Genomic DNA, 27,153 nt, shown 5'->3' with positions numbered 1-27,153 from the left:
CCTCCAAGTAGCTGAGGCCTTGCAGCTACGTGGCTGAGCCAAGGCTCAAACCCAGGCCATCCCGTACCAGGGCAAGGCTTACCTGTACCAGCAGCAAGGGCAGCCTGATAGGGGAAGATCATTCTTTCTTCCTTAAACAACCTTACCCAAATCATCTGGTGCCACCGGAAAACTGAAGCTTCTCTAGGTATTTTTTTTTTTAATTCGTGAAAATGCTGCAAAGGTAGATTTTCTTCCTTTGGATTACACACATTCCCCAGCCACTCTTCAGGCAGTCCTGAGAAGGGGTGAGACGAGGTATCCGAGGATGCAGGTACGAAGGTCCCAGGTGCAGGGAGCAGGGCCCCCGGGTGCCAGGGGAGCTGGAACAGTCCCCGAGAGCAGAGGGAGGCGGCCGAGCAGGACAGTCTTGGGGTTGCTGGTAGGGCAGGTTTCGGGATGAGTGCCACTCTGCTTTGCCCCTGCACCGGACCAGCTAGGACGTGCGCAGCAGCAAGTTTTGGTGGACGTCCATTTCCACCAGAGTTTCCCAAGCCCTCGCCGGGTGCCAAACTGCTGAGGACGCAGCGCTGAAAATGAAAATACGCCATCCCCATGGAGCTCACAGAAGCGGGGCCGACAGTGGAATGTTCTGCTGTTAAGTCGAAAAGCAGGAGACTGGGGGACCCCAGAGGGGAAGGTCAGGGAAGGTCAGGGGGCTTGTGGGCTAGGCCTCGGAAGAGGGTTGAGGTTTGGAGGCACTCGAGAGTGTTCCAGGCGGACATACGGAATGGACAGGAACGTGGAGGGGCGGGAGCACAAGGCATGCCAAAGAAACCCATGGCCCTGAAAACTGCGTGGCCGCGTTCCGGAGAGGAGCCCTCCTGAGTGCCAGAAGGCGGGTCCCGGGGCTCCTGCACACTGCACTTGTAGCATTTGGAGCGCAGCCCCCCCCCCCCCCCCCCCCGGCCAGTCCTAGGTGCTTACTAAGCATTTGGTGAATGCATGGCTAGATGAATGAAGGAGGAGGAAGGGAGGGAGGGAAAGAGAGGAAAAGAGAGAAAGCTAGGCAGGAGGAAGGAAAGAAGGAAGGTGAGGAGAGGTCCGAGAGGTACATCAAGTTGTGGAGAAGATGGCTGGGGCCGGCCGGGCCTTTCGGGATCTGTGAAAGGGGATCGGGTGTCCGGGGGAAAAGGGTGGGGCCTCTGGGTGTCCTGGGGGTTCTGTCCCGTCAGCTCGTGGCCTGGGTTTGAATCAATGCATGAGGGCTGCCGTGTGTCAGCGGCTCCTGGGGTTTGTAGCAGAACAAGGCACCCAGGGCTGCGTCTAAACTGAATGGCGGCCCGCCCGCTCTGCAGCCCCGGGCTGGAACCTCCGCCTCACGGGACGTCCGAGCTCGAGCCGCCGCCGTGATGGCCTCCTCCTACCCTCTTCCTTGGCAGGCGAGGACACGGAGGCCCAGGGGGGGACGTGTCTTCTCCTGCTACCGTCTAGTCCGCTGAGATGGGATTTAAATGACCGACTGAGGCCGTAGCGTCCTGGGTGCTGTTTCTGGCCCCGCAGCTAACTGGGTGGCTCTCACACCGCTGGTCCCCTCCTCTCTCCGCTCAGCTTTCCCCACTGACCCGAGTGACGTCAGGTGCCCGCAGGCCCCGCCCCCCCACCAGGCTCACCCATTCAACAGACGCTCACTGAATGTTTGCATTTGTCAAAAGGCTGGATCCTGGGGCAGACCGGCAGCCCCCACCTTGGGCCCTAACCGGATCACATGATCTCAGCCCTCAAAATATTCCAAAAATGCTTGTGTGCCTGCCATCCCTCCCAGGGCACTTGTAATCTTTGTGCTACCTTCAGTCCTTTCTGAGCAGAAACTCAATGAAGGGATGTTTCCATGCCTTGATTGTTTTTCTTCCTGGTACCCAGAGTCTCGTGCGCTGGTGGGTATTCCCTGTAGACTACGGTTTCACAAGGGGTAGGAACTCACTGGCATGGGGGGGCAGGGGCTGAAGGAGGCTCCCTGGCCTAGTCGGTGTGAGGGAGGCCTTAGGAGCAGGTGGCCTCCTAAAGAGTCTTCAAGGACAACACAGAGTGCTGGGGGGACGATGAGGGCGGCAGAGGCGAGGGAAGCAGCATGGACACGGGTGCTCAAGGCCAGACAGAGGCTTTGCCCTGTTGAGGTTATTCAAGTAATTTTTGATGGTGCCAAAATCATACCTTTCACCTCTCCCCGTGTCCCCCCCCACCCTGCCATGAGGGCGTTTTACACTCACCAGGAGCAGTAGCCTGCAGGGAACTGCCTGGACGTGGCCAGCAGTGGTGCGTAGCCCCCGGCACCCAGGACTTGCGGTGAATGGTGCCAGGGTGTTGGGCTGGGGCAGGAAGCCACTGTGGCCGGGTGCACAGCAGCTCTGAGGCCCCTGCCCCGGCTGTCAGCCAGCGGGGGCTGCCGCCCTCCAGAGCCTCGGCTCCGTGTGCCCACGGCCCGGCCTTCCTTCCGGGCAGGAGCAGAGCCGGCCCTTGTTGTACTGGGCTCTGTGAGCCTCACCTCGTGCAGGGAAGACTTAAGCCAATGTTTGGAGTCGAATTGGTCAAACGGGGGGCAACATAGAGATAGGGCCAGTTGGCTGGCAGGTGGCTCGTGAGGAGAAATGGGAGTTGGAAAATAAGTTCCGAAATCCAGATGTAGATGTGCTTATGTCCCTGATTTCATAGATGAAACTAAGGCCTTAGAGAAGAAATGAGGAAGAGCAGGAGGAAGGAAGGAAACAAGAAGTGAGGCAAGGGAAGCGGCTGTGGCTCAGTCAGTTGGGCTCCCGTCTACCCTATGGGAGGCCCTGGGTTTGAGTCCCGGGGCCTCCTTGTGAAGGCAGGCTCGCCCGCCAGTGCTGTGGAGAGCTGACTCAACAAGGTGATGCAACAAAAAAAAGGGAGACAAGCAAAAATGCAGAAGAACATGCAGCAAATGGACACAGAAAGCAGACAGCAAGCAAGCCGCAAGGGGGGGAGGGGAATAAATAAAAAAATAAATAAATACAGACACTGAAGAACGCACAGCAAATGGACACAGAGAACAGACAGCATGCAAAACGCCACAAAGGGGGGGGGGCGGAATTAAAAAAAAAAAAGAAGTGAGTCAAGATAGCTAACTCTGCTTGGAAGCAAATGTCAACCAGTATTTGAACATCAAATGTTATTCAAGGAAAAACTGGCAGGTTTCTGGAGCGCCCCGGAATCTAGATTGGCCGCCATTGCTCTGGGGTTAATATGAGGAAATAGCGCTCTTAAGAGTCCTCTTGTTCTATATCTGCTGTTGTTTTTTTTTAAGATTTATTTTTTTTATTTTTTTTTCTCCTCTTCCCCCCCTCCCCCAGTTGTCTGCTCTCTGTATCCATTCGCTGTGTGTTCTTCTGTGACCTCTTCTATCCTTATCAGCGGCACGGGAATCTGTGTTTCTTTTTGTTGCGTCATCTTGTTGTGTCAGCTCTCCGTGTGTGCAGCGCCATTCCTGGGCAGGCTGCGCTTTCTTTCGCGCTGGGCGGCTCTCCTTACGGGTGCACTCCTTGCACATGGGGCTCCCCTATGCGGGGTCACCCCTGCGTGGCAGGGCACTCCTTGCACGCATCAGCACTGCGCATGGGCCAGCTCCACATGGGTCAAGGAGGCCCGGGGTTTGAACCGCGGACCTCCCATGTGGTAGGCAGACGCCCTATCCCCTGGGCCAAGTCTCCTTCCCTATGTCTGCTGTTCTATGGTCTGTGACAGCTGCAGTTTACATCTTAATGGCTAACCCTTTATTTCATGCCCCCCAACACCTCAAGAACGCAGGCATTTCTTTTTAGCCCAAGAAGCAGAGGCTCGGGGCTGGAGGCCTTGCCCCCGTAGCAGGGCTGAGAGGCAGAAGCTCCAAGTGGGCTTCAAGTGGACCCCACAAAGAGCCAGCGCCCCGTGTCACCGCTCCGTTGACCCAGCTACTCCAGCGCTTGGCCTGTTCTGAACCTCCCCTGGGCTGCTGTGCTGATGGAGGAGAGGAGCTGCTCTCCTGGGGAACGTGTCAGCCACAGTAGCGAATGATCCACGGAAGGGGCCCGAGTGCAGGGAAAGGGCCGTGAGGGCTGAAGGAGACGCAGGGAGGGCGGTTCAGGCAAGAGGGCAGATTTGAACTGGGTCAAGGGCGAAGAAGACAGGATCATTTTCAATAGGAGGAACGGCGTCACGTAGCACGAACCACCTGGCTCGCGTTGTTCTGAGCGCCTTTAGTGTATTGTTGTTGATCGTCACAACCCTAGGTCAGTACAGCTATAACCCTTTTTTATTTTTAATAACTGAAGAAACTGAGGCACAGGGAGGTTAAGAAACTTGCTCAGAGTTATACAGCATATGAGTGGAGGAAATAGGCTTAGACTCAGCAATCTGGCTCCAGAGTCCATGACTTAAGCTCTGCTCTTTGAAATATTTACATGAATATTCATTCAACAGATATTCACTGAGCACCTTCTATGTGCCGTGCCCTGCTCTAAATGCTGAGAATATACATCAGTGAACAAAACTGACAGATTTACTGAGTGGCCACCGTGCACCCCTCTGAGACTTCCTGGTGAGCAAGACAAACTGAGCCTGCCCCTTAGCCTCTAAGTCTAGGCTGAGCAATACAGGAAGAGGAGGCGACTCCGGCAGAGGGAGCGGCATTGGCTCCTGAGTGAAATGACCTTGAAGATGACAGAATCGGATGAAGCTCAGGGAGCAAGGGGGGCAGCAGGGTGGATGGGGAGCAAAGTAAAAACTCCTTGCTTATCTGGGAGCAATAGGAAGCTCTTGAGGGGCTTAAACAAGGGGTGATATAATGCTTCAGTGTTTGGTACAGTTTCTAAAGTCTTCCACGCACCCCCTCTTCGGGTCTAAAGGCAGTCTGGTGAGGCAGGCAAGTCTGGGGTTCTTTATCCCAACTTGACAGATCAGAGCACCGAAGCTCCCCCCAAATGAACAACCTGGTGGGAGCTCTAAGAATCGAAAGAGTGAGGAAGAGGGTCCAGTCCTGTTCGGGGACTGGGTGGAGAGGCAGAGGAGGGAGGCAGTTTCACAGACCTGCGCACGTGAGGGGTGGAACCTCGCAGGGTTTGGAGAGGAGCTCGAGTTTGAAAGGCAAATGCCCGTCCACCGTCCTTCAACTAGAAGCAGCACTGCTTTGGTTTGGCACGCTGCCTGGCCACCACCATTCCACCTTCTGTGCCAGTGGGTGTTTTTAGGGCAGGTGTCTGGTTTGGGTGAGGTGCATGAGAGGGAAGGCAAGTTGTTTCAGCGCCTTCCCCAAGTCAGGAGCCCTGATTCCTTGCCCCAGAAGCTCTGCCAGGACATCACGCAAAAAGTGAGTGAACTTGCCCGTGCCCAAGCCCGGCAGAGGGAACCGCGAGTGAGTGGGAAGGAAAAGACTGCTCTCCAGGTTTTCTGCTCACCTGCCCCTGGTCCCCTACCACAACATGCTCTTGTGACAGCTTGAAGTTCTTTTATGAATCCCCAAAAGAAAAAAGATTGTGTTTTTGAACCAATTCATTCCTGTGGGTTTGAGGCCCTTTGGGTCGGACTGCGTCGCTGAGCCTGACACAGGTTGGGTCTCTGCCCTCTTGCTGGGCCTTATTTAAAGAGAGACACAGGGAAGCGGACTTGGCCCAGTGGTTAGGGCGTCCGTCTACCACATGGGAGGTCCACGGTTCAAACCCCGGGCCTCCTTGACCCGTGTGGAGCTGGCCTACATGCAGTGCTGATGTGCGCAAGGAGTGCCGTGCCACGCAGGGGTGTCCCCCGCGTAGGGGAGCCCCACGCACAAGGAGTGCGCCCCGTGAGGAGAGCCGCCCAGCGCGAAAGAAAGTGCAGCCTGCCCAGGAATGGCGCCTCACACACACGAGGAGAACTGACGCAGCAAGATGATGCAACAAAAAGAAACGGATTCCCGTGCTGCTGACAACAGAAGTGGACAAAGAAGAAGATGCAGCAAATAGACACAGAGAACAGACAACTGGGGGAAGGGGAGAGAAATAAATAAATAAGTAAATAAATCTTTTAAAAAAAGAGAGAGAGAGAGACAGGGAAGAGACATGTTGGGAAAGGGAGCTCTGTTGTTTTGACCCGGCCATGTGAGAGAAGGGACTCTAGGTTGGCTACAGCTGCAGAAAGGCAAAGAAATTCCCAGAAGCTGAGAGAGGTCCCAAAGTCTGGAATCAGCAGAGCACAGAGACACAGAAAGAGGCCCCCGAGGGGCTGGGCCATGGAGCAGCTCGAGGCCGAGGAGATAAGCTGGGCGCCTGAGCACTACGTGGCAGGACCCAGGCACAGCAGCTGACTTTGATGGTGGCTTGATTTGGACATTTCACAGCCTTGGAACTATGAACTTTTACCCCCAATAAAATTCCCATTATAAAAGCCAACCCATTTCTGGTACTTTGCATCAGCAGTGCTTTGGCAATTTAAGACAGCTATCATGATTTAGTTGGACAAATTCATCCAAAAGAATTACTTTGGTACTTTAGCCACTCAAGGAAAATCACTAACATTCATTTATAAAACCCTTCTCATACCTTGTTCTCATTTAATCCTCATACTAATCCTGTGAGGTAGGTTCTTGTAATTGACATTTTTAAAAGGACTTGAAGTGGTTGTTATTCATGGCACACATAGCAATCCAAAACTGAATCTGGGTCCTCCCTGACCCCAGGCCAGTCTTCTTTTAGATGCGTGACAATGTTTCTCTTGGTACCACGCTTTGATATTGCCTACCTGGAGACATCACAGTAAAGGCTTCCCTGCAGTGACACAAGTGATGGAAAGGCATTCTGAGAATGTTTCCAGGAATGTCAGGGAGAGAACCTTGCATGGCATTAGCCTTTGGTATATTTTCCTCGGCTTACACCCTTTTTTGGCATCAAGAGAAGACCGGTGGCTCTTTTTTTTTCAGTGGTGAGTATCTTTGAGTTTTCCTGTTTCCTGGAAGGATGATTTTGGACAACTTCCTGGCCACCAGAAGGATGAGCATAGACTTTTGGGGGGCTATAACCCAGAATGAGCCCAGAGCTCTGAGTTGAAGTTCTTTCTCTGGCACATCCATTGGACCTCAGTAGGTGGATGTCAACCAGCAGGTAGCATGGGGAATTGGAAGAATGTGGCTGGCTCCCAGCCCCTTATTTTCCCATTCCACCGGAAGGTTGTGTTCATTCGAGCTTTTAAACCAAAAATAAGTTATTCTAATCCATTTGCTAATTATACCAGGCTGAAGTTCTATATGCTGTAAATTGCAGCCGTGATATATCTAGATGAAGTTTCTGGGAGTTTATTTTTAGCTATTCAGAGAGCACTCAGTTTCCTAGAGACTTCATTTGCAAGTCTTGGAGGGGACAGGGAAAGTGTATCCGAACGATCTCCCCACCTTGCGACTTGGATCAAGTCATGTGAACTCTGGTTCTTCTCCACGAAAGGAGGAGGTTGTTAATAAGTGATCTTAAAGGAACTGTTATTTTTGAAGCATTCGCTCTCATTCCTGACTATGGAAATAAGAATATGTCCCATCATGATCTTTCAGTGCCAACAGAATGTCCAAAACCACCATTTGGACATTCCATGGCTTGTGAACCATGGAACACATGGGCTCAGTGGATACCTTGTCCTCATTTCCTGATCCTCATTTTGGGGGAGTGGAGAGAGAATAGACAAATTTTATATTTGTTACATCTACTATTTGTATTACACACTTCTAGGTTTTCGAATTTGAGTGATAAGTTGATGACTGCCCCAATTCAAGGCCAGTGTCTTCCAGATTCAATCACTGACTATTTATTCAGCATCTGCTATGTGCCAGGCACTGGACTTGGCTCTGAAAATGTCACAAACATGAAGTAGATGCAACTCCTAGCTCCAAGGAGACCCCATAAAGGGAGATAAAGCATGAAAGGAGTATTTCAAAGTGCTTTCTGAAACTGCAAAATGTCATTCCAAGTAGGGTTGCCAGGTCATATGGTAATTCCATACTTAACTTTCTGGGGAACCGCCAACTGTCCTGCACTGCAGCTGCATCATTTTACATTCCCACCAGCAATGCATGAGGTTTCCTTTTTCTCTACATCCACTGTTATTGTTGTTTTTTTAAAAAATAGTAGCCATTTTAATGGATGTAAAATGATATCTTAATGTGGTTTTGATTTGCATTTCCTGATTGTGAATGATGTCCAGCATCTTTTCATGTACTTTTTGACCATTTGTATATATTCTTTGGAGAGATGTCTATTCGAGTCCTTTGCCCACATTTTAATTGGATTGTTTGTCATTTGTCATTTAATTGAAGGGCTTTTTTAATATTCTGGATATTATATGCTTAGTGGCTATGTGAGTCCAAATATTGTCTTCCACTGTCTAGGTAGTCATTTTACTTTCATGATAAAGTCCTTAGAGGCACAAACTCCTTAATTTTAATGGGCTCTCATTTATTTACTTGTTCTTTTGTTGCTTGTGCTTTGGGTGTAAAGTCAATTGTCTAGCATGGAGTCCTGGAGATGCTACCCTATGGTTTCTTCTAGGTGTTTGATAGTTCTTTTCCTTGTATTTAGGTCTTTGATCCATTTTGGATTGCTTTTTGTATATGGTTTGAGGTGGGGGCCCACCTTCATTCTTCTGCAAATGGAGATCCAGTAAATCCACAAATTCTCTAATTAAAAAAAAAATTCTAGTATTAATATTAACTCCGAAGGCTAAAAATACCAAGAGCCTAGCACCATCAGAGAGATACAGATAGAGATGGGCCTCAGATTCTTTTGTGCCTCTTGGGAGAAGGGACTAAGAGAAGACTTCAAGGGTGAAGAGGTATTTAATCCATTTGTGTGTAAATAGGATTTAGAAATATGGAGATTGTGCAAGGAGAAGCCGACAGACCTGGTTTGGTAACCTTGGAAGCCACCTGGTCAGATCACCTAGATGGCTATCCGTGACCAGTAGCCCTTCACAAATGCCTAGCTGAGCATATTCCTTCACCACCCACCATGACCCCTAGCACATTTTCTTCAATTTTGACAATTCTTTAGTATTTGTATAATTCTTGGATGGATAGATAGATGGCTTGGTGTTATCATAGAACTGCTACAGCAAGGAGATGAAAGCGATTAAACTAGCGGGGCTTGTGGATAGCTTTATGGGAAGAGGGACATTAGAATTTGGCCTTGAACAACAAGTAGAATTTTCTCAGCACACAGTGCAAGCAAAGCCTTTCCATTTGGTGGGAAGCAGGTGGGAGGACGGTGAGTGACAGAGGCCAGGGTCAAGGAGAGTGGGACGAGTGAGTAGAGTAGCTGAGAGGACAAACTTTGAATTAGAGTGATGTAGTTTGAATCTACCACATACTAGCCAAGTGACCCCGGGCAAATTACTTAACTTTTCTAAGCTTCCATTTTCTCTTTTTTAAAATAGAAAGGTTAATAATATCTCTCTTATATGGTTGTTGTGAAAATTAAATGAAGGAAGATGCTGTCTATAAGACTTCTAGCACAGTGATTGGCATATAGTATGCCCTGAATAAAGAGAAGCTTACGAGTGTTATTTAATTGAGACAATTTTAATTAAATCATGAAAAGGCCTGTTCAAACCACAGAATTGAAAGAGGGACAAAGGAAAGGACTCTTTACTCTTCTACACTTAAGGGTAAGGTGGAGAGAAATAACCCACAAAAGAGACAAAGAATGTCCTTGGAGAAAAACAAGAAGAGTCAGGAGAGACTGGACGTGCAGATGCTAAGGCAGGAGAGTCTCCAGAGGAGAGTGGTCACTTCTGCAGGGGCTACTGCAGGTGAGGACTGAGAAGAAGCCTCTGGAATTTGTGTGACAACATCATTGTGATTTTTTTTAAATTGTCTTTTTTTTTTAAGATACTTATATCACAAAAAAATGGTACATTAGAAAATATAAGAGGTTCGCATATAACCCACACCTCAACCCCCCACTCCCCTCACAACAACAACCTCCTTCCTCATTGTGGCACATTCGTTGCATTTGATGAATACATTTTGGAGCTCTGCTGCACCTCATGGATAATAGTTTACATTGTAGTTTACACTCTCCCCCAGTCCATTCAGTGAGTTTTAGGAAGATATATAATGTCCAGCATCTGTCCCTGCAGTATCATTCAGGACAACTCCAAGTTCTGAAAATGCCCCCATATCACATCTCTTCTTCCCTCTCCCTGCCCTCAACAACTACTGTGGCCACATGTCCCCACAAGCTACAATTTCTTCCATTGCTAGAGGCACAATAGTTCTATAGTAGAATACCAGTAAGTCCACTGTGATCCAAAGGGGACATTCCGGAGGTGGAAGCCAGACGGCAGAGGCAGATATCTGCAGAGGGCCTGAGAGTGGAGAGGTGGTGGGCTAGGCACGTCTTTCAAGAAATCTTTCTGAATGAAAGAAGAAGAACTTGGGGTGGGGGGGGACAAGGTCGTGGGGAGGGAGGTTTGCTGTATGAGGACTGTTTGTGCCCAATTGCTGTGGTGTTTCTCTACCATTCTAAATCCATGCCCCCACTTGAGAGAGGTAAAAACATGATTTTCTCTCCCAAGATTCTGGTATTCTGGTACCTACCACCCACCACTAATTCCCGTACCCATTTGAGAATCATTCCTGCCAAGAAGATTTTGTCTGGATTTACTTCCTGTAGTTGTAGTTTAAAAACAGTAGAAAATCAATAATCTGTTGAAATAAAACAGATACGAAATGATGTAGGCATTGAGCATGATAACAAGGATGGATGTGAGAGAAGTAAAGTTAAAAGTCAGCAATGGAAGAAATTCTATCACTGATGTGGAGACAGTGGCCACGGGAGTTGCTGAGGACAGGGAGAGGGAAGAAGAGGGGTGATGTGGGGCCATTTTCAGGACTTGGAGTTGTCCTGAATGATATCGCAGGGACAGATGCGGGACATTGCATATCCTGCCATAACCCACTGAATGGACTGGGGGAGAGTGTCAACTACAATGTCAACTATAATCCATGCGGTGCAGCAGTGCTCCAAAATATATTCACCAAATGCAATGAATGTGCCACACTGATGAAAGAGGTGGTTGATGTGGGAGTGGAGGCATGAGGTGGCGGGTATATGGGAACCATTTACATTTTTTAATGTAACATTTTGTATGATCTATGTATCTTTAAAAAAAAAAGACAATAAAAAAAATATTAAAAGAAACCAAGTCGACTGGCCTGAGCAGGTGTGGGAAGAGGGAGAGAGAGAGGCGGGGTCCGGGCGAGCTCCTGGGATGCTGGCCTTGACCCGCTAAGTGAAGCCCCCACCCGCTAGTGAAATCGGTGCCTGCCCTTCTCTGGGTGGGCCCTCGCCTCCTCCTGCCTGGGTGACCCCTCACAGAGTTGTTTAAAGTAAGAAACCCAATGACAGAGGTAGTCGTCTTTTGGAAACTTCCAAGGACTTTTTAAGTTAATATTGGTTTAAGCAAGAAATGGCACATATGGCTTTCTCAGACACTTTCTCCTCCCCCCGCCCCTTGTGCACAGCCCCCGTGTCAGCAAGTGTCATTCTAAATGGTGGGAAGGATCTAGCAGGCATTTCTCATGTACTATCGTTCAGCTGAGGAAATGGAGGTGCAGAGAGATCAAAACACCTAACAGCTGCAGAATACCTGTTCTTTCTAAGTGTTCAATGGAACATTTACAAAAATTGACTACATACTAGGCCATAAACTAAGTCTCAATAAATTTCAAAGAATCCATACACTACAGACCACATTCTCCCACCACAGGGCAATTTAGAAATCAATAACAAAAAGATGAGTAAAAACAAAAAACAGGTATTGAGAGGTATTTGCCAAAACACTTCAGCTAACTCATGGGCCAAAGAAGAAATTATAAGAGAAATTATAAAGTACTTTTAAATGAATGATAACAGAAATATTAAATATTGCAGTTTGTGGATTAGAGCCAAGGAAGCACTTAGAGGGAACTTTATGGCCTTAAATATTTATGTTAGAAAAGAAGAAAGGCTAGAAATTAATGAATGGGCTATGTATTCCATTTAAGAGCAACAGTAAGCCTAAATAAATAAGTGAGCCAGAGCCATGCAGTTGCAAGTGATAGAACCAGGATTCGAACACAGATACCTCTGACTCCAAAACCCCGACTCTATACTATGTACACACCCCCTTCCACGTGCTATCTTCCTTAATTCAACCAGTGCTAGAAATCCTGTTTCTTCCTAACAGTCACCGAGATGAGTCCCTGAATCACAGCTTATCATCAGTCTACACATTTATCCATCCATCCTTACTCTCATTCATTCATTCATTCATTTACTGAGCATTTGCTATGTGCCAGGCACCTCAGCTGGTTGCTTTTCCTCTGAGTGTTTGAAAACAAGCCTTTGGCCTGGGACCAGAGCTTCTGCTTCTGCTACTGCTGCACCCCTGCCCCCGCCCCAGACTTTCTGAATCTTCTCTTCTTGTTGAAACAGCATCCCCGTCAAAAATGACTGATTTCTCTCTTGTCTCTTTCAACAGGTAGACTGAAATTACCATGTGTCCAAATTAAAATTGCATACTTCAAGGATTATTTGAAGGACTATTCTTAGATACTTTTAAGAAGATTTAAAGAAAAGTGAGTTGATTTTTTTTTTACGCTTGAGTATGCATGATTTAACTTGATGCGATGGATGTTGTGTTTTTCCCTCTACCTCTTAAATATGCTTTCATAGGTAGACTTTACCTCCATTTATTTTCTGATAAAAAATTTTCGCTTAGAACAATGAGCCAGGAATACAGGATTATGGCTGGTCCTCCCTGTAAGATTTTCTTTTCCTTGGAGGCTTCTGGAATCGTAGCAATAGGAGCTTGGAGGCGGGAACTGCTCTGCTGGGTGCTGGACGCCCACAGAACACCCCTGTGGATCCCGGGCCTGTGCCTGAAAACCTCGAGGGACAAATGGAGAACTGGGTCTCTCCCCACACTTAGAATTTTTGTAGTTTCTAGTGTTTTTGGTTTTCTCTTTGTTGGCTGTGTTGTGTTTTTTGTTTGTTTGTTTTCTGAGGTGCTGGGGCTGGGGATTGAACCCGGGACCTCGTATGTGGGAAGCTGGTGCTCAACCACTGAGCCACATCAGCTCCCCTGAGTTGGTTTTTCCCTTTGTTTGCCTGTTGGTTTTCTTTTGTTTTCAGGAGGTACCTCCCATGTGTGGCAAGCAGGTGCTTAACCGCTTGAGCCACATCCACTCCCAGAGTTTCTTTTTAACCTGGATTTGAAATCCGTTTCTCCACACATTTTGCCAAACCTTTCTCCTCTACTAATATTAAAAATGTGTGAAGGCAAAGCTCATGTTCCCCTGGATATCACTTGTTATTTTTTGTTCTTCCAATCACTCCTTCTGACTTAATTTCAACAAGAGTTCTTTCCCTGGTCACTATTTTCCCCGTTCAGCCTGGAACCCAAAAGAGCACTGCCAGGGTCTTGTGTCCCAGCAGAATCAGGCGGATCGCAGAAGTGTAAACCCCAGGAGCAGGCCTGGCGTCCAGCTCCAGTCCCGCACTCTCGGTGCACTCGGGACATCACTTCATCTCTCTGAGCCTGGAGAGAACAGGAGGGTCTGACCAGGGGGTCGCCAGGAGCCTCCCCTCCCGGGGTGGCCAGGGCTGCTGACGCAGTAGGGAACTTGCTGTCTCTCGCTGTCTGAGGCCCTGGGCTGCCCCGTGGCAGGTGGCTCTGCCGGACCAGGGCCCTGGCCCAGCCCTGAAACTTGCTGACAGTGGGGCCTGTCACTTCATGTCTCTGAGCATCTGTTTCCTCACTTGTGAAACAGGGATATCACTACGTGTTGCAAAGCATTTGTGTATGAGGATGTCCTGGGATCATTTACGTCAAGTACTTAGTACCTGATTTTCAGGATGGGCTCAATATATGGTAGACTTAGTATTACAGGTAGTGGCAAAACTACTTGCCTTTAGCCAGAGGAGAAGGCGAGAGGTGGTAGAGACTCTAATAAAGAAAAAGAGAAAAGACTGGCACTTGCTCACAGGAAGTAGGAGAGAAGCATCCACATCCCTGTCAACTGTCGTGCAAACAAGAGCCCAGCCCTGGAAGGTGTGAACTTTCTCCTCAGAATCGGCCAAGGGAGGATTTGTTGCTATTGAAGTATATAATTAAAAGAGAAACTTCCAAGGGGGACATCTGCCAACTCTGGACTGCTGCCACAGCTCCAGCCCTGGACAGTGAGAAGAGGTGCCTCTAGAATGAGGGTCCTCGTGTAGAGATAGGGTCTCTCTGAAGAGACCTCAGGGAGAGAGAGAGAGAGATTCAGAAGGCTGGTTACGAAGGTCAAGTGAAAGAATGAGTGTGAGAGGGATTTATACACCGTAAAGTGCTCTCCATATATTGGCGCTTTTGCATAATGCATGTGTTTTGAGCTATTTCTAAAAGTTGGAATCCAGGAGAGAGGGTAAAACTCAAGAAGGTGAGCCTGTAATGAGCGAGTAGAGTCCAGTCCACACGTTCCTGAGTGAAACCATGTGTGTGTGCACACGAGCATATCTATGCCTGTCCCTGTGGTGTGTGCACACATGCGTAGCTATGCCTGTGCCTGTGGTCTGTGCACACGTGTGTGTCTGTGTATGTGCCTGTGCGTAGGCGTGTGTTTGCAAGTGTGTGTTGTAGTCTTTGGATGCTTTGGGTGTGCTCCCCTCTCCACACAGTGTTTTAAGGCTGTGGTGTCAGCCCAGCTCTGGAACTGACTGGCAGGGCAGCCTTGGTCACGTTATTTGACAAGAGTGACACAGTCCCAGCCTTCACAGAGCTTAGAGCCTGTGGACAGGGCTTCCGTGAGGGCTTGGGAGGTCCTGCGGAGAATGTTCTCTTCACATTGGGAAAGTGCCCAGGATGTGTGAGTGCCCCTCTCTTAGGGCTGGAGGATGTCATCCGAGCTGAGGGAAAGCTGCCGTAGACCTCAGAGCAGCTCCTGGGGGCCTCTCGGGTTCCACAGACCCACTCACCTGAGGGTCCATGCTTCATGGATGGAGAGCGGTGAGGCTGAGCAGGTCCTCCAGCCCTGCTGAAAGGGCTGATCGAGACGTGTGGCCTCACCTCCGCCATCGTCCTAGAACCCCCTCCCTCCCCTGGGCTGTGGGTCAGGAATTCCTTAGGGAGAATTTGGAAGTGTGTTGTCACGGAGGTGTGGAACAAGGACTGTTTTTTCATTATTAGGAAATTAAATATGGCTATTATCAGGCCTTTGTTCTCCAGACAAACTAGATGCATGAGCTCAGCCCTAGGACGTGCCGCCAACACCCCACGGGTGGAGACTCCCCTTTTGAGGGTATCCATTTCCGGGAAGGACTGCGTATTCTTTTGTTGCAGTGGTTTTCAAACTGTTGTGGGCCATCAGAGGGTCATAAAATGAGCTTGATGGTTCAAGATCAAGTTAATTGATTAACCCAGTAACCCACAGAGTGGGAGAAGATATTTACCTTTTTATTTATGCGACATAGGACTCATCCCTAAAATATACATAGTAGGCAAAAAAAGAGTTTGGTATTGTTTATGAATTCCAAACTATAGATACTGGATTGTGTTTGTAAACTGGTCTGTTCCTCTGGGCGTGTTAGATTGTATTAAATTCAGAGGTTTCACTTGTACTTGATTATGATAAGGACTTTGCATCAGCACCCCTTTTGGCTAACTACTACACCCCTACAAATCAGTAAGGAAAAGCAGATGACCTAATAGAAAAATGGGCAAAAGGCTTGAACAGATACTTCAAAAAAGAGATATCCAAGCATCCAATAGGTATGGATATGAAAACATCATTAGTCATCAGGAATTAGAAATTAGAACCACAGTGAAGTACCACTGCCTACCCACCACAATGGCTAAAATGAAAAGAGTTGACAAAGAGATGAAGCAACTGGAACTGTCATACACTGCGGGTTGAAGTATGAAGTATGACACTGTTTGGCAATGTCTACTAAAACTGGACATATGCCTATCAGCAATTTCATTCCATGATCTATATCCAAGAGGAATGTGCACAGATGCTCCCTAAAACACATGCCCGTCAACGGTGATATTCACATAATATTATACAGCAAAGAGAAGGAGTAGATGTACACCTGCACGCAGCAGTATTGATGACCCTCACAAACCTAATGCTGAAAGAAAGAAGCCAGGCACAAAAGAGGTTTTATGACTGCAGTTATATAAAGTACAAACGCAGGCAACCCTAGTCTATGCTGTTAGAAGTCAGGAGAATGGTTGCTCTCGGCAGAGGGGTTCATGAGGGGAAGGGAGCATCAGGTGCTTTCAAGGTTCTGTCTTTTGATCAGAGGGCAGGTTACCTGGGTATTTTCAATTTGGGAAAATTCACGGAGGTGTTCTTTCATGATATATACACTTCTGTATGTATATCGTACTTCAATCAGCATTTATAAAATGATTAGAAAACAGAACATAAAATCTATGTATATATTAATATATGTTTATGTGTGTATATATATTTATACACATATATTTGAGATATTTCTTCATGGGCATCACAGTAAAAAAAGAAATTGAAAGCCGCTGATTTAATCTAACCCTTCTGTTTTAAGATGAGGAAGTCTGAGAAGAGGGGAACTAAGAGCAAAGCTCTTGCTGATTCTGTGTCTCTCCCATGGCCTGGGCTCTGCCCTCCACCCCAACTGGCTGAATGGTGCATCCGGATTTGCAGATTTATCTGGCAGCTTCAGCTCTGGGAGGCAGTCCTATACTTTCGATTCAAGGGCATCAATTATTTTCCACCCACAGACGGTAGAGTCGGAGACCCTACCACCTCTGCAAGGGCCTGGCTCCAGCTCCCCAAACCGCCCCGCTCCTCCTGCCTGCCTCTTCTGCTGCCCTCCGAGTTCCCGAAGCCGCATTTCACTCCATCATGCGTTCATCCGCATAAGATGACTGTCATGCCAAAGCTGTTTTATGGTTGTGGAAGTTGGAAAACCGTGAAGGAAAGACACTGGGAAAATAAGATCCGACAAGGCATGTTCCAGTTCTGTCTTTGTGCTTTCATTTTGTTACAAAATTGTGAATCCATTCAGCAGAGCTCTTCTGGGGGAGGTGGGGGCAGCTGGTGCTATCAAGCTCTGGGAATACAAAAAGAGCCAGACCCAGTCCTGTCTCTAGCAGACAGAGCTTCCCAGAGGAGGAAAATGTGCAGATTTTAAATGGCCTGGTCTGAGTTTAGCACAGGGCCTCGAACCATCTTAAGTAGGAGGATCAGGTTAAATCAGTGACTTTCTATCATTTCTTTACTGTGTCCCACAGTATGAAATACATGGGGCCTCTTAACTCTGGATATGCCCCCAGCCACACAGTGAACAGGTACGTGTAGGATGTAACAGCTCAAGCCCCCAGAGCAGGGCTTCTTAACCTCTTTCGTTCCACGGACCCCTTTGCCAGTCAGGTGAAATGAATACGACTGTAATTTATTTATTGCATGTATTCCTAAGTGAAGGAAACACTAGATTTCAGTTAGAGGTCAGAGAAAATAAAGATAATAAGGGTTTTTTTTTTTTCAATTCAAGCTCACAGACCCCTGAAGTCTTTGCACAGGCCCCTTGGGGGTCCGTGGACCCCTGATTAAGAACCCCTGCACCAGAGGAAGGGCAGCTAGCCCCCCTGGGGTGAGGAGCCGGAGGGGGCTTCAGAGAAGGTGTCACCAAAGCCGAGAGGTTTGAACTAGGAGTTAAAGAAAGAGAAACCACCCAGGCCAGAGAACTGAGGACTCAGCATCTGGGAATGAAAGACGCCAAGGAATGCCTGTTGCATTCTGGAAACTACCTGTGGGTCCAAGGGAGGGTGGAGTGTGGAAGAGGAGCCAGTAGAGGTGGGCAGGGACCTGTGAGCCCTGACAAAGGCCATCCAGGTGAAGAGGGAAGCATCACCTGAGATTCAAACAGGCAAGAAACACCTGTAGCATTTGGAGACAGAATAAGAGACGTGGCCAGATGTGCTGTGGACGTTTGTGCAGTCCCGGATTTTTGTTTTGCAGCATTCACGTGCCCCCTGTTTGCAGAAAACTTTCAGAGAACCATTGTCATGAGCCCTGGCCCACGGCAGGAGTTAGTGAGATGACAGAGCTGGAGCCCCCAACCTGCAGGCTCCCGACGGACGGGCAACAGCCACTATTCTAGGCAGAACGCCCCAGACTGGGTTCTCTGATACATTAGTTCTACAAAATGTTGACAAGGAAAAAAAGGAGGAGGGTTTCCTTGTTGAAGAGTCTGTGAAACCCTATACTGAATTCCTCTAGGTAGCTCTACATCCCAGAAACACACTAAAGGCTCTGATTTGGTATGGATTCCTGCAGTGAAGATGCTTGTTTGCCTTTTTTCTTTTAAACTGGATGTTTCCCAAACTTTCCCAGAACCCCTTTTTGTGTGTCCAATAGAATCCCACACTGGGAGCGGAGGTGGCTCAAGCCATTGGACACCTCCCTCCCAAATCGGAGGTCCCAGGGTCGGTTCCCAGTGCCTCCTAAAAAGATGAGCACACAACAGACAGACACAGAGAGCAAACAGCAAGTGCAAACAGCAGGGTGTGAGGGAGGGAGAAATAAATAAATAAAAATAAAATCTGGGAAGCGAACTGGCCCAATGGATAGGGCATCCACCTACCACATGGGAGGTCCGCGGTTCAAACCCCGGGCCTCCTTGACCCGTGTGGAGCTGGCCCACGCACAGTGCTGATGTGCGCAAGGAGTGCCCTTCCACGCAGGGGTGTCCCCCATGTAGGGGAGCCCCACGCGCAAGGAGTGTGCCCCTTAAGGAGAGCCACCCAGCGCAAAAGAAAGTGCAGCCTGCCCAGGAATGGTGCCGCACACACGGAGAGATGACACAACAAGATGATGCAACAAAAAGAAACACAGATTCCCATGCTGCTGACAACAACAGAAGTGGACAAAAAGAAGAACATGCAGCAAATGGACACAGAAAACAGACAACTGGGGCGGGGGGGCAGGGAAGGCAACAGAAAGAAATAAAAAAATAAAAATAAATCTTTAAAAAATAAATAAATAAAATCTAAAAAAAAATAACAGAATCCCACAAAACGTATGTGTTTCGTAACTCTTTGTGGGAAACAGCATTCTAGAGGCCTGAAGGATGGTTTGTAGCTCAGGGGAAGGAGAGGTTGGCGCTCCCACAGGAGGGGTATTTTGTGCTTGTGTGTGTAAGGCCCGGCTAATCCCGGTGCAGGGTCTTGCCCCCGTTACATGCTCAGAGAACGGTTAGGAAATGAAGGAGTGGATGCTGTGCTTGCCTGGTGAGCAAAGTGCAGGGCTCTCAGCAGACACTGGAGACAGAGCGGGTGCAGGGAGGCGTGGCACTGGACAAGGAACCCTGGACGTTTAATGTAGGATGTCTTCCTCTCGGTTGCCCCCGTCTCTCAGCTCCTTTGGAAAAGGCAACAAGAGTCACAAAAGCAAAGTGATTCAGAGCATGTGCTCCAGAGCCAGACCGCCCGGGTTTCAGTCCCAGCTCCATCACTTCCTAGCTAATTCTTTGAGCAACTTTGCATAACCTTTCTGGATCTCAGCCCCTTCATCTCAGAAATGGGCCTGAATCCCGATGCCTAGGCTCCCCGTTGTGGCAAGAATTCAATGTGTTAGTAGAGGTATCAGACTTGGAATGGGGCTGGGACGCGTAAGCACTGTGCTGGCTTTAGCACTGTGTTAGTCATCGTTGGCTGGCCTCTTGCAGCAGGTGCCTCCCCGCCGCTGAGCTCCCTTCCCGGTCTCTCCCCAAGGCTGAAGCGGCTCATATTCCCGGGCAGGGCAAGCTGCCCACTGGTTCTTCCCCCACTGGCCCTGCCGCTTCTTTGGTAGCCGGGGCTGTTTGGGGTAAGACGCATGTTCTCATTCCTGGTTATTAGAGCTCAACCCTCGGGCTGAGTAAATATTTCTGAGCAAGTAGCAGTCCAGCACATCTATTATTAATTTACCGCAAGCAGTTTCTGTGCTTTCCAGAAACGCTTCTGCCTACAGATGTTTTCATCGGCCTGTAGGGTTCGCGTGACCTCAGTGCTTTCCGTGGGGTGGGGGGGGGGTGGGGGGATCAGGTGCTCCTTCTTGCCTCCCTGGGCCAGGGGTGTGATGGGTGGGCCTGGGTGCCGGGGTGGGCCTGCAGGAGCCTGCCCGTGGAGCTCATGGGCCTGCTTTTCAGCGTCACACCTGGCTGTCAGGCCACAAACCTAGGTGTCGTCTTGGTAGCATCCCCCCGTCATGCCCCCAAGTCCTAGAAATGCCACCTCCCAAATGGCAGGCCTCCAGGCCCCTCTCTCCCACCGTCATGTGCTATAGTCCGAGTGGCCGATCCTCTCCCCCTCCTGGGCCTGTCTTCCCTGATCACGGAACTGAACAGAATGTTGCTTTGTTCCCCTGGAGAGTCCTCTGTTTAAAAATTTTTAAATCACCCTTCCATTTTTAATTTTTTTTTTAAAGATTTATTTATTTATCCCCCTCCCCCCCACCCCAGTTGTCGGTTCTCTGTGTCTATTTGCTGCATCGTCTTCTTTGTCCACTTCTGTTGTCAGTGGCACGGGAATCTGTGTTTCTTTTTGTTGCGTCATCTTGTGTCAGCTCTCCATGTGTGAGGCGCCATTCCTGGGCAGGCTGCACTTTCTTTCGCGCTGGGCGGCTCTCCTTATGGGGCGCACTCCTTGTGTGTGGGGCTCCCGTATTGGGGGGACACCCCTGTGTGGCACGGCACTCCTTGCACGCATCAGCACTGCACATGGGCCAGCTCCACATGGGTCAAGGAGGCCTGGGGTTTGAACTGCGGACCTCCCATGTGGTAGACGGACGCCCTAACCACTGGGCCAAGTCCACTTCCCCCATTTTTAATTTACCCGTTCAGGCTTTGGCTTCTCTACTGGACCGTAAGCCCACGAGGGCAGGGACCACGTTCATCTCAGGCACAGCGTTCAGCAAAAGTAAACCTCCCCCAGTCGGGGCAGGCAAGTAGGCTTGCTCCCTGCTGCCTGCCTTCCGCTCTCCCTCCCTTCCTCCTTCCTTCTTCCTTTCCCTCCTTCCTCCCTGCCTTGCTTTCCCTTTCTTTAGAGCAGTCGGAAGGGGACTAGAGAGCACAGGGTCAAATAGCGTTCCCGAGAGGAACTTCAAGGGCCACTGTGGGAGGAAAGGGGGCAAAATCGCCGGAACCTGGAGACCCCCAGCCCTTCCTGTTTTATCTCTCTTAGTCAGGGGCATTTTACTTCAGATTTTCTTGGAGGGAAAAATTAGTCTGCTGTGATATGAAGTTTGAAAACACTACCTATTCTTATATTCTCATTTCTCAGAGACAAGTGGGCCGAATGCTTTGCGTGTGTTCCCTCATAAACGAGGAAGGCGTTCTCCTCGGGTGACAGCTTCCGGTTAGGAACATGTCTGCGATTACAGAGGCAGTGTCCAGTAGATCCAGAATTCTTGTCCAGGGTGGTCAGACTCCAGCCTCTTCCACGGCCACCTGCTGCCTCCCCGGAGCTGGCCTCTTCCCGAGCCAGCCTGTGAGGCTGGCGTGGCTCCCGGTGCCAGGACAGACCGTTGAGCTGTAATTGGGCACCATTTGCTCAGGGGCAGGACCTTCCTCTCTGGGATTTCCGGGCTGTGGCTGTGAGGTGCTAATCAGGGAGGAATGGGGTCTGTTTGGGCAGCTAAGAGCTGGGCTGCTCGGCCCTGAGGACTGTCAGGCTTGAACTAAGGCCGCTTCACGGGAGGCCCCCTTCCTGTGAGCTGGGAATTTCTGCTAAGGAAATTTCAGACACGGTAGCCACCTGCGAAAAGAAAACGGCTCCCGATTTCACAGAAGGGCAGCGTGTGTTTCACATTGAGCTGTGTGTTCTCCCTTTCCTTCCCTTTGTCCCTGAGCCCCGGTTATTACTTTCTTTTTTTAAGGAGGTACAGGGGATTGAACCCGAGACCTCCTACATGTGAAGCAGGTGCTCAGCCACTGAGCGCCACCCACTCCCCTGGGCCAGGTTATTTGGGCTTGAACTTGGGGTGCTGCCTGATGTATTTATACCAAAACGAAAGTAGAGTGAAAGGCAGGAGAGCTGGATTCTTAGCACAGTTTTCTCAAGAATGCACTGTGTGACCTTGGGCATGCCACATGACCTCTCCAAGTCTTGGTCTCTTCAACTTTAAAATAGAGTGTTTGAACAAGTTATCTCGTCTACCACAACAGGGAGAGTTAAAGGTACTGGCTCAAACTGTGCTTCCTGAGTTTAAATCCCAGCCCCACCCGGACTGCTGCGTGACCTTGGACAAGTTTTTTAAAGGTTTTTACCCTCTGTAAAATGGGGATAAAAGTAATTCCTGTCTGAGAGATTTGTTGTGGGGATTAACATGTAAAGCACTTAGAATAATGACTGACATATAGTGCTATGTGAATTTTGTTTTGTATCACCTCCAATCATGAAACCACACACTGTGATCCTACTTTTTGCTTTTCTGGAGCATATCTAACATCACCTGGTGGTTAATATTTAGACTTTGGTTTTCACTGGTTGAGAAAGTACATAATGACTGAGAGCTACTGTGGGTTCAGTAATGTTTTAACGCAATGTGAAGTCATAACAGCCCCTGCACGTGTTGTGTAAGACATTGGGTCAGTGACAGCTAAGGCTTGGGGAGTCAACATGTGGGTTCCCAGGTCCTACCAATATGATATGTCCCTCACTTAGGAACGTCTGGTCTAGATTAATTCTCTTTTCCCAGGACTCTTCAAGGCCCATGGTAGGCATTAAGTCAACATTCGCATAAAAAGCGACTGGATGGACGGATGACTGGAGGGATAAGTGGTCGCATGAATGGATGGATAGATGGGGAGTCTGTTTCACGTTTGCCTCTTGATTTAGTCTGAGCAGAATAATGCGTGTGTATGTGTCCATGAACATTTGCCAAGAAAACCCCAGCTATTCCTGTCTCAGGGACGTAGACGGCCATCGTTACATATTTTACGTATCCCCCATCTGTTAGTTTATGAGGTCGTTTTTCACTGGAGTCCTTTCTGCTCCAGAGCTGACAGAAGATAAGCACTCCCTCCGCCTCTCCCCCGGGCCTTCCTCCCCCAGCAAGGAGGGCTCTCTGCTGGGAAGATCGCCTACGGACGCTTCTTTCCCAAGGCCCCAGAGCCCCGTCTGGCTTCTGTCCAGGGTGTTGATGGGCGAGGAGACCCAGACGGATGAATTCAGGGAGCAGAGCCTGTGGCCTGGTGCCAATGCAGCCAGTCAGGCTGGTGGAGGTGATTCAGTGTCCTCCCTGGATAATAGGCCGCCCAGTCCCCTGAGCTGGTCAGTCAGCTCTCTGCAGCCACTGCCCTGGAAGTCACCAAGCTCTGGTTTCCCCGAGCCTTTTGCACCTGGCCCAGGTGAGGATGGGAAGCTGGAGAGGATGGAGGAGAGATGACAGCGGGGCGGGTGGCCCGTGTCAGGGTGGGGAGAATTTCACCCCCTAGGGGCAGGAGGGCAGCTGAGGCCCTGTTAGGGCTGCAGTCGGCTAATGAGATTAGAAGGCCAGTGGCCTGCCTCTGCACACACTTACTTGGGGACACATTGTCTTGGGCTGCTCGGGGAGTGCTGGTCAGGAAGGACGGGCTGGCCGGGCGCCTGGCGAGGCCTGGTTGATTAGAATGCTAAGTGTGCTGCCCTTTGAAAGCCAGCGGCTACTGGAGAGCAATTCCAGGGCTCAGGTTTCTTTGATTGCTCGTACATTCCCTCTGTTTCCAGATGTTTCTAAGTCGCTAAAGCAGATCTGGACACAGAATGGTTGTGAGCGTTGGACGATGACAGCCAGGGCAACGATGATGATCATCCCCACAATAAACAGTGGTCCCCAGCCCTGGCCACTCACCAGAAACCCCCAGGCTGGGGGGTGTTTTTTTTGTCATTGTTTTGTTTTGTTTTTGAAAATACAGACCACTGGGCCCCATCCCTGACTGATTCTCTTTCAGTAGGCCTGAGATGGCGCCCAGGAATCCGTGTGCCAAATGGCGCCCCCAAATGACTCCGATGTCCCAGGCTGAGCCCTGGCTTTTAGGAATGATTTCATGGAATAAGGGCAGGTTGGACGTGGATTGCACCTCCTGCCATTGCTCAGCCTCTGAGTCTTGGTTTTGTCTCTTTTAAAGGGGGATCAGGTAATATTGTCCCTCCGGAGTCATTCTGAGAATAGCATAAAATTGCATCTGTAAAGGGCCTAGCCCAATACCTGCGACACGACGAGTGCACCAGAAATGCTTCTTTCTCTTCCCTTCATCGTTTACCAAGTCATTTCATAAGCATCTTCTTACCTGAGGGCTTATCAGAAATATGTGCAAAGGTAGGTCTGAAGGAAAGGGAGGAGAGAAACTAGTGTGTGTTGATGGTTCGTTATGAGTTTATCCCATTTTTCCCCTCTCTTTCCTTGGGAGGTATTTTCCATTTTACAGATGAAGAAACTAAGGCTTTAAGAAATTAAATGACTTTGCTAAGATCACAAATCTAAGATGAGGCCGAGGCAGGCTTGCCTCAAAGCTCCCTGACCCTAACCCTGGCCAGCAGCTTTTGGCCTCCAGAGGGGTGGGCCGAGGGGCTGCCCCTCTCCAGGGAGAAAGCGCAAAGAGCTGCACGGTCACCGTAGCATCATTTGGGGCATAGAAAGTTCGGTCGAGCTTCTTTCCCAGATTCTTTAGGGGAAGCAGAGCCGTCATGAGGCCAAAGCTGTGTTTGGCCCACACACGCCCCCCCCCCGGGCCCCCAAACCAGCCCCCCGACAGCCCTTCCAGCCCAAGCTGCTGCTAGGCAAGGCCCAGTCGTGTTCACAGCGTCCGAATGACAGCCTCTCCTAGAGCCTGGGATCAGGAGACATCAGACGGGCTGTAAATGAGCCTGGAAAACAGCCACCTGCCTACTATGCCCAGCAGGAAAGGTTTATGCCCCGCAGGTACAAAGGAGTGCTGGTTCCCCTCGTGGCACTCCCAGTGTGGGCCTGGCTCTGGGATCAAGGGGGGCCGATGAAGCCCTGTGGGCTGCGGGGCGGTCAGCACCCCAAGGGTGTGGTTACTGATGTCAACCCTGGGATTAGAGTTTTATTACAAATGCATGAGTTGGACTGCAAAGAAAATGGAATCGCTGTATTAGCAACATCATCATCGCCCTAGCAAATTGAATAGCTAAATTGGAGAGTCGAATAAAAAAGATAATGGTGATGATGATGAGAGAGGTATCTTAAAGAGCTGAATTAGGTAGTGAAATTGATAAGTGAAAAAATTTTTTTAAAAATTGCCAAATGCCAGAACCACGCGAAGCATTTTACATATGTTTCCTCTATCGTCCCTTAAAAACTTCTGTGTGGTAGGTATTATAATGTCTGTTTTTCAGGTAAGGAAAACTGAGGCCAGGTGTCTCACATGTCCAAGGCAACTTGGCTGACACTGATCTGGAATTGGAACCTGAGGTTTCCTTAGTCCCACGCAATGCACTTTTGACCCCAGCAAGTTTACTATGTAGTGGGTAAATCTAAGGTGATTATTCATTTCCAAAATCAAAACCAGGGGAGCCGATGTAGCTCGTATACTTGAGCACCTGCTTCCCATGTACAAGGTCCTGGGTTCAATCCCTGGTACCTCCTAAAAAAACAAGCAAAAAAGCCAGCTCTCATTGGGGAGCAGGTGTAGCTCAGTGGTTGAGCACCTGCTTCCCAGGTAGGAGGTCCTGGGTTCAATCTCTAGTCCCTCCCTCTGCCCCAAAAAATTACCTACTGTGCAAAAGGAGTCCTTTATAAGATCCTTGAAAATGGAGCACCGATTATCAAGATCCATTTGAGAATAAGCCTTCCCATCTGTGGGGCTGAAGTACTGTTTCAGAGTGCTGTCATGGGCGACACGTTAAACATCAGCCTGCTTAGGCAAAGCTTAGCCCTCTTTTCTCTACCACAACACTTGCTATTCCTTATCCGTCCGTGATTAAATCAGCTGGCTCTGGTGCCAGATGGCCTGAGCTTGGCTACCACTCACTGGCTTTGTAAACCTGAGCAAGCTACTAAGCCTTTCTGAGCCTCGATTTCTTTATTGGTGCAGTGGGACAGTAACTTGGGATTTGTACTTAATGAACATTAAGTTCTTGTTCCAAAGTGTCATGGAATAAGTGAAGAAGGTCTTTTGAAATGTACTATATCCACCCGGTAACTTTCCGAGGATAATTTGGCTCCAGTTAGACTAATACGAACCATTTTGTGCCTCGGTGTCAGTTAACTCATTGACATCCTGACCTGCGCTTCAGGCTCATGTGAACTTTCCAAGGGTCTTCAGATCACGACACTGATGAATTTGAGTTTCAGAGAAGCCAAGCTAATGTCCTGACCACAGAGTGGAGCAATTTCCCCCCATTCTGCCTGCCTCCCGCCTAGAGCCTCATCAGAGTAGTGGCCCCTGGCATCTCAGTGTCAGAGCAGCCTGGGAGCCCCATGGCCTGCCCGCGTGCACAGCCTGCCCGCCAAGGCGCATTCGAGCAGCTGCGCAGCCCTCTGCACCCCCTGTGCCTCCATCTCCTGTTTATAAAAGAGGGCCTTACTCTCTTCTCAGGGTCCTGCTGTTCCTTGGAAAGCACAGGTACCAGGGAAGGTAGGACCTCATGATGCTAGCTAAGGTCTGGAGGCCATAGAGAGCTCTGAGACCAGCGTGGAGAGTTAGAAAGCTTTACCAGCTTGTGGAGAAAAGTAGGGAAAGCTGAGAATACCAAGGAACGAAGGCTGGTGATCCTCGGGTCAGCAGTTTAAAACCGAGAAGAATAAGACTTAGGCTGAAGACCCAAGAGTGGGCGTGATCACCCAGAGGATGGAACACCAGAAGAGAACTTCAGGTCTGAGGTTATTGCAGTGATTCGGGGGAAACGAACACCTGAGATAGTTCCCGGTAGTGGGAATGGAGCAGCGATTCTAAGGCACGGGCAATGGGATGTGGTTTCTGCTGGTTTGAGGATTGGGGAACCCCAAAGGAATGGATTACCCTCCAGGCCACTCCACCGCCTCCTCCCCTGCCCACCCCAGCCCGATAGGCTGCTCCTCACTCACGCTCCCATCCAGTCCCGACCATGGCATGTTCCATGGTGTATTGTAATTGTTTGCATATGTGTCTACATCGTTCACATTTCTGTAAC

The 27,153-nt window shown here is 49.3% G+C and overlaps 1 protein-coding gene across 7 annotated transcripts in view; it reads left to right on the top strand.

Annotated features, from left to right (window-relative positions):
* TENM4 (teneurin transmembrane protein 4) overlaps window positions 1-27,153 on the top strand; it is an 801,291-nt gene that overhangs the window by 307,890 nt on the left and 466,248 nt on the right. For all 7 annotated transcript variants that reach the window (XM_058306052.2, XM_058306055.2, XM_058306053.2 and 4 more), the window contains one exon: window positions 12,511-12,607. The gene's annotated coding sequence lies outside the window, so the exon portion shown is untranslated. The remainder of the gene's footprint in view (window positions 1-12,510; window positions 12,608-27,153) is intronic.

Source organism: Dasypus novemcinctus, chromosome 10, assembly GCF_030445035.2.
Source record: "Dasypus novemcinctus isolate mDasNov1 chromosome 10, mDasNov1.1.hap2, whole genome shotgun sequence".
Lineage (NCBI taxonomy): Eukaryota > Metazoa > Chordata > Mammalia > Cingulata > Dasypodidae > Dasypus > Dasypus novemcinctus.
This window is presented reverse-complemented; position numbering and strand designations above follow the sequence as displayed.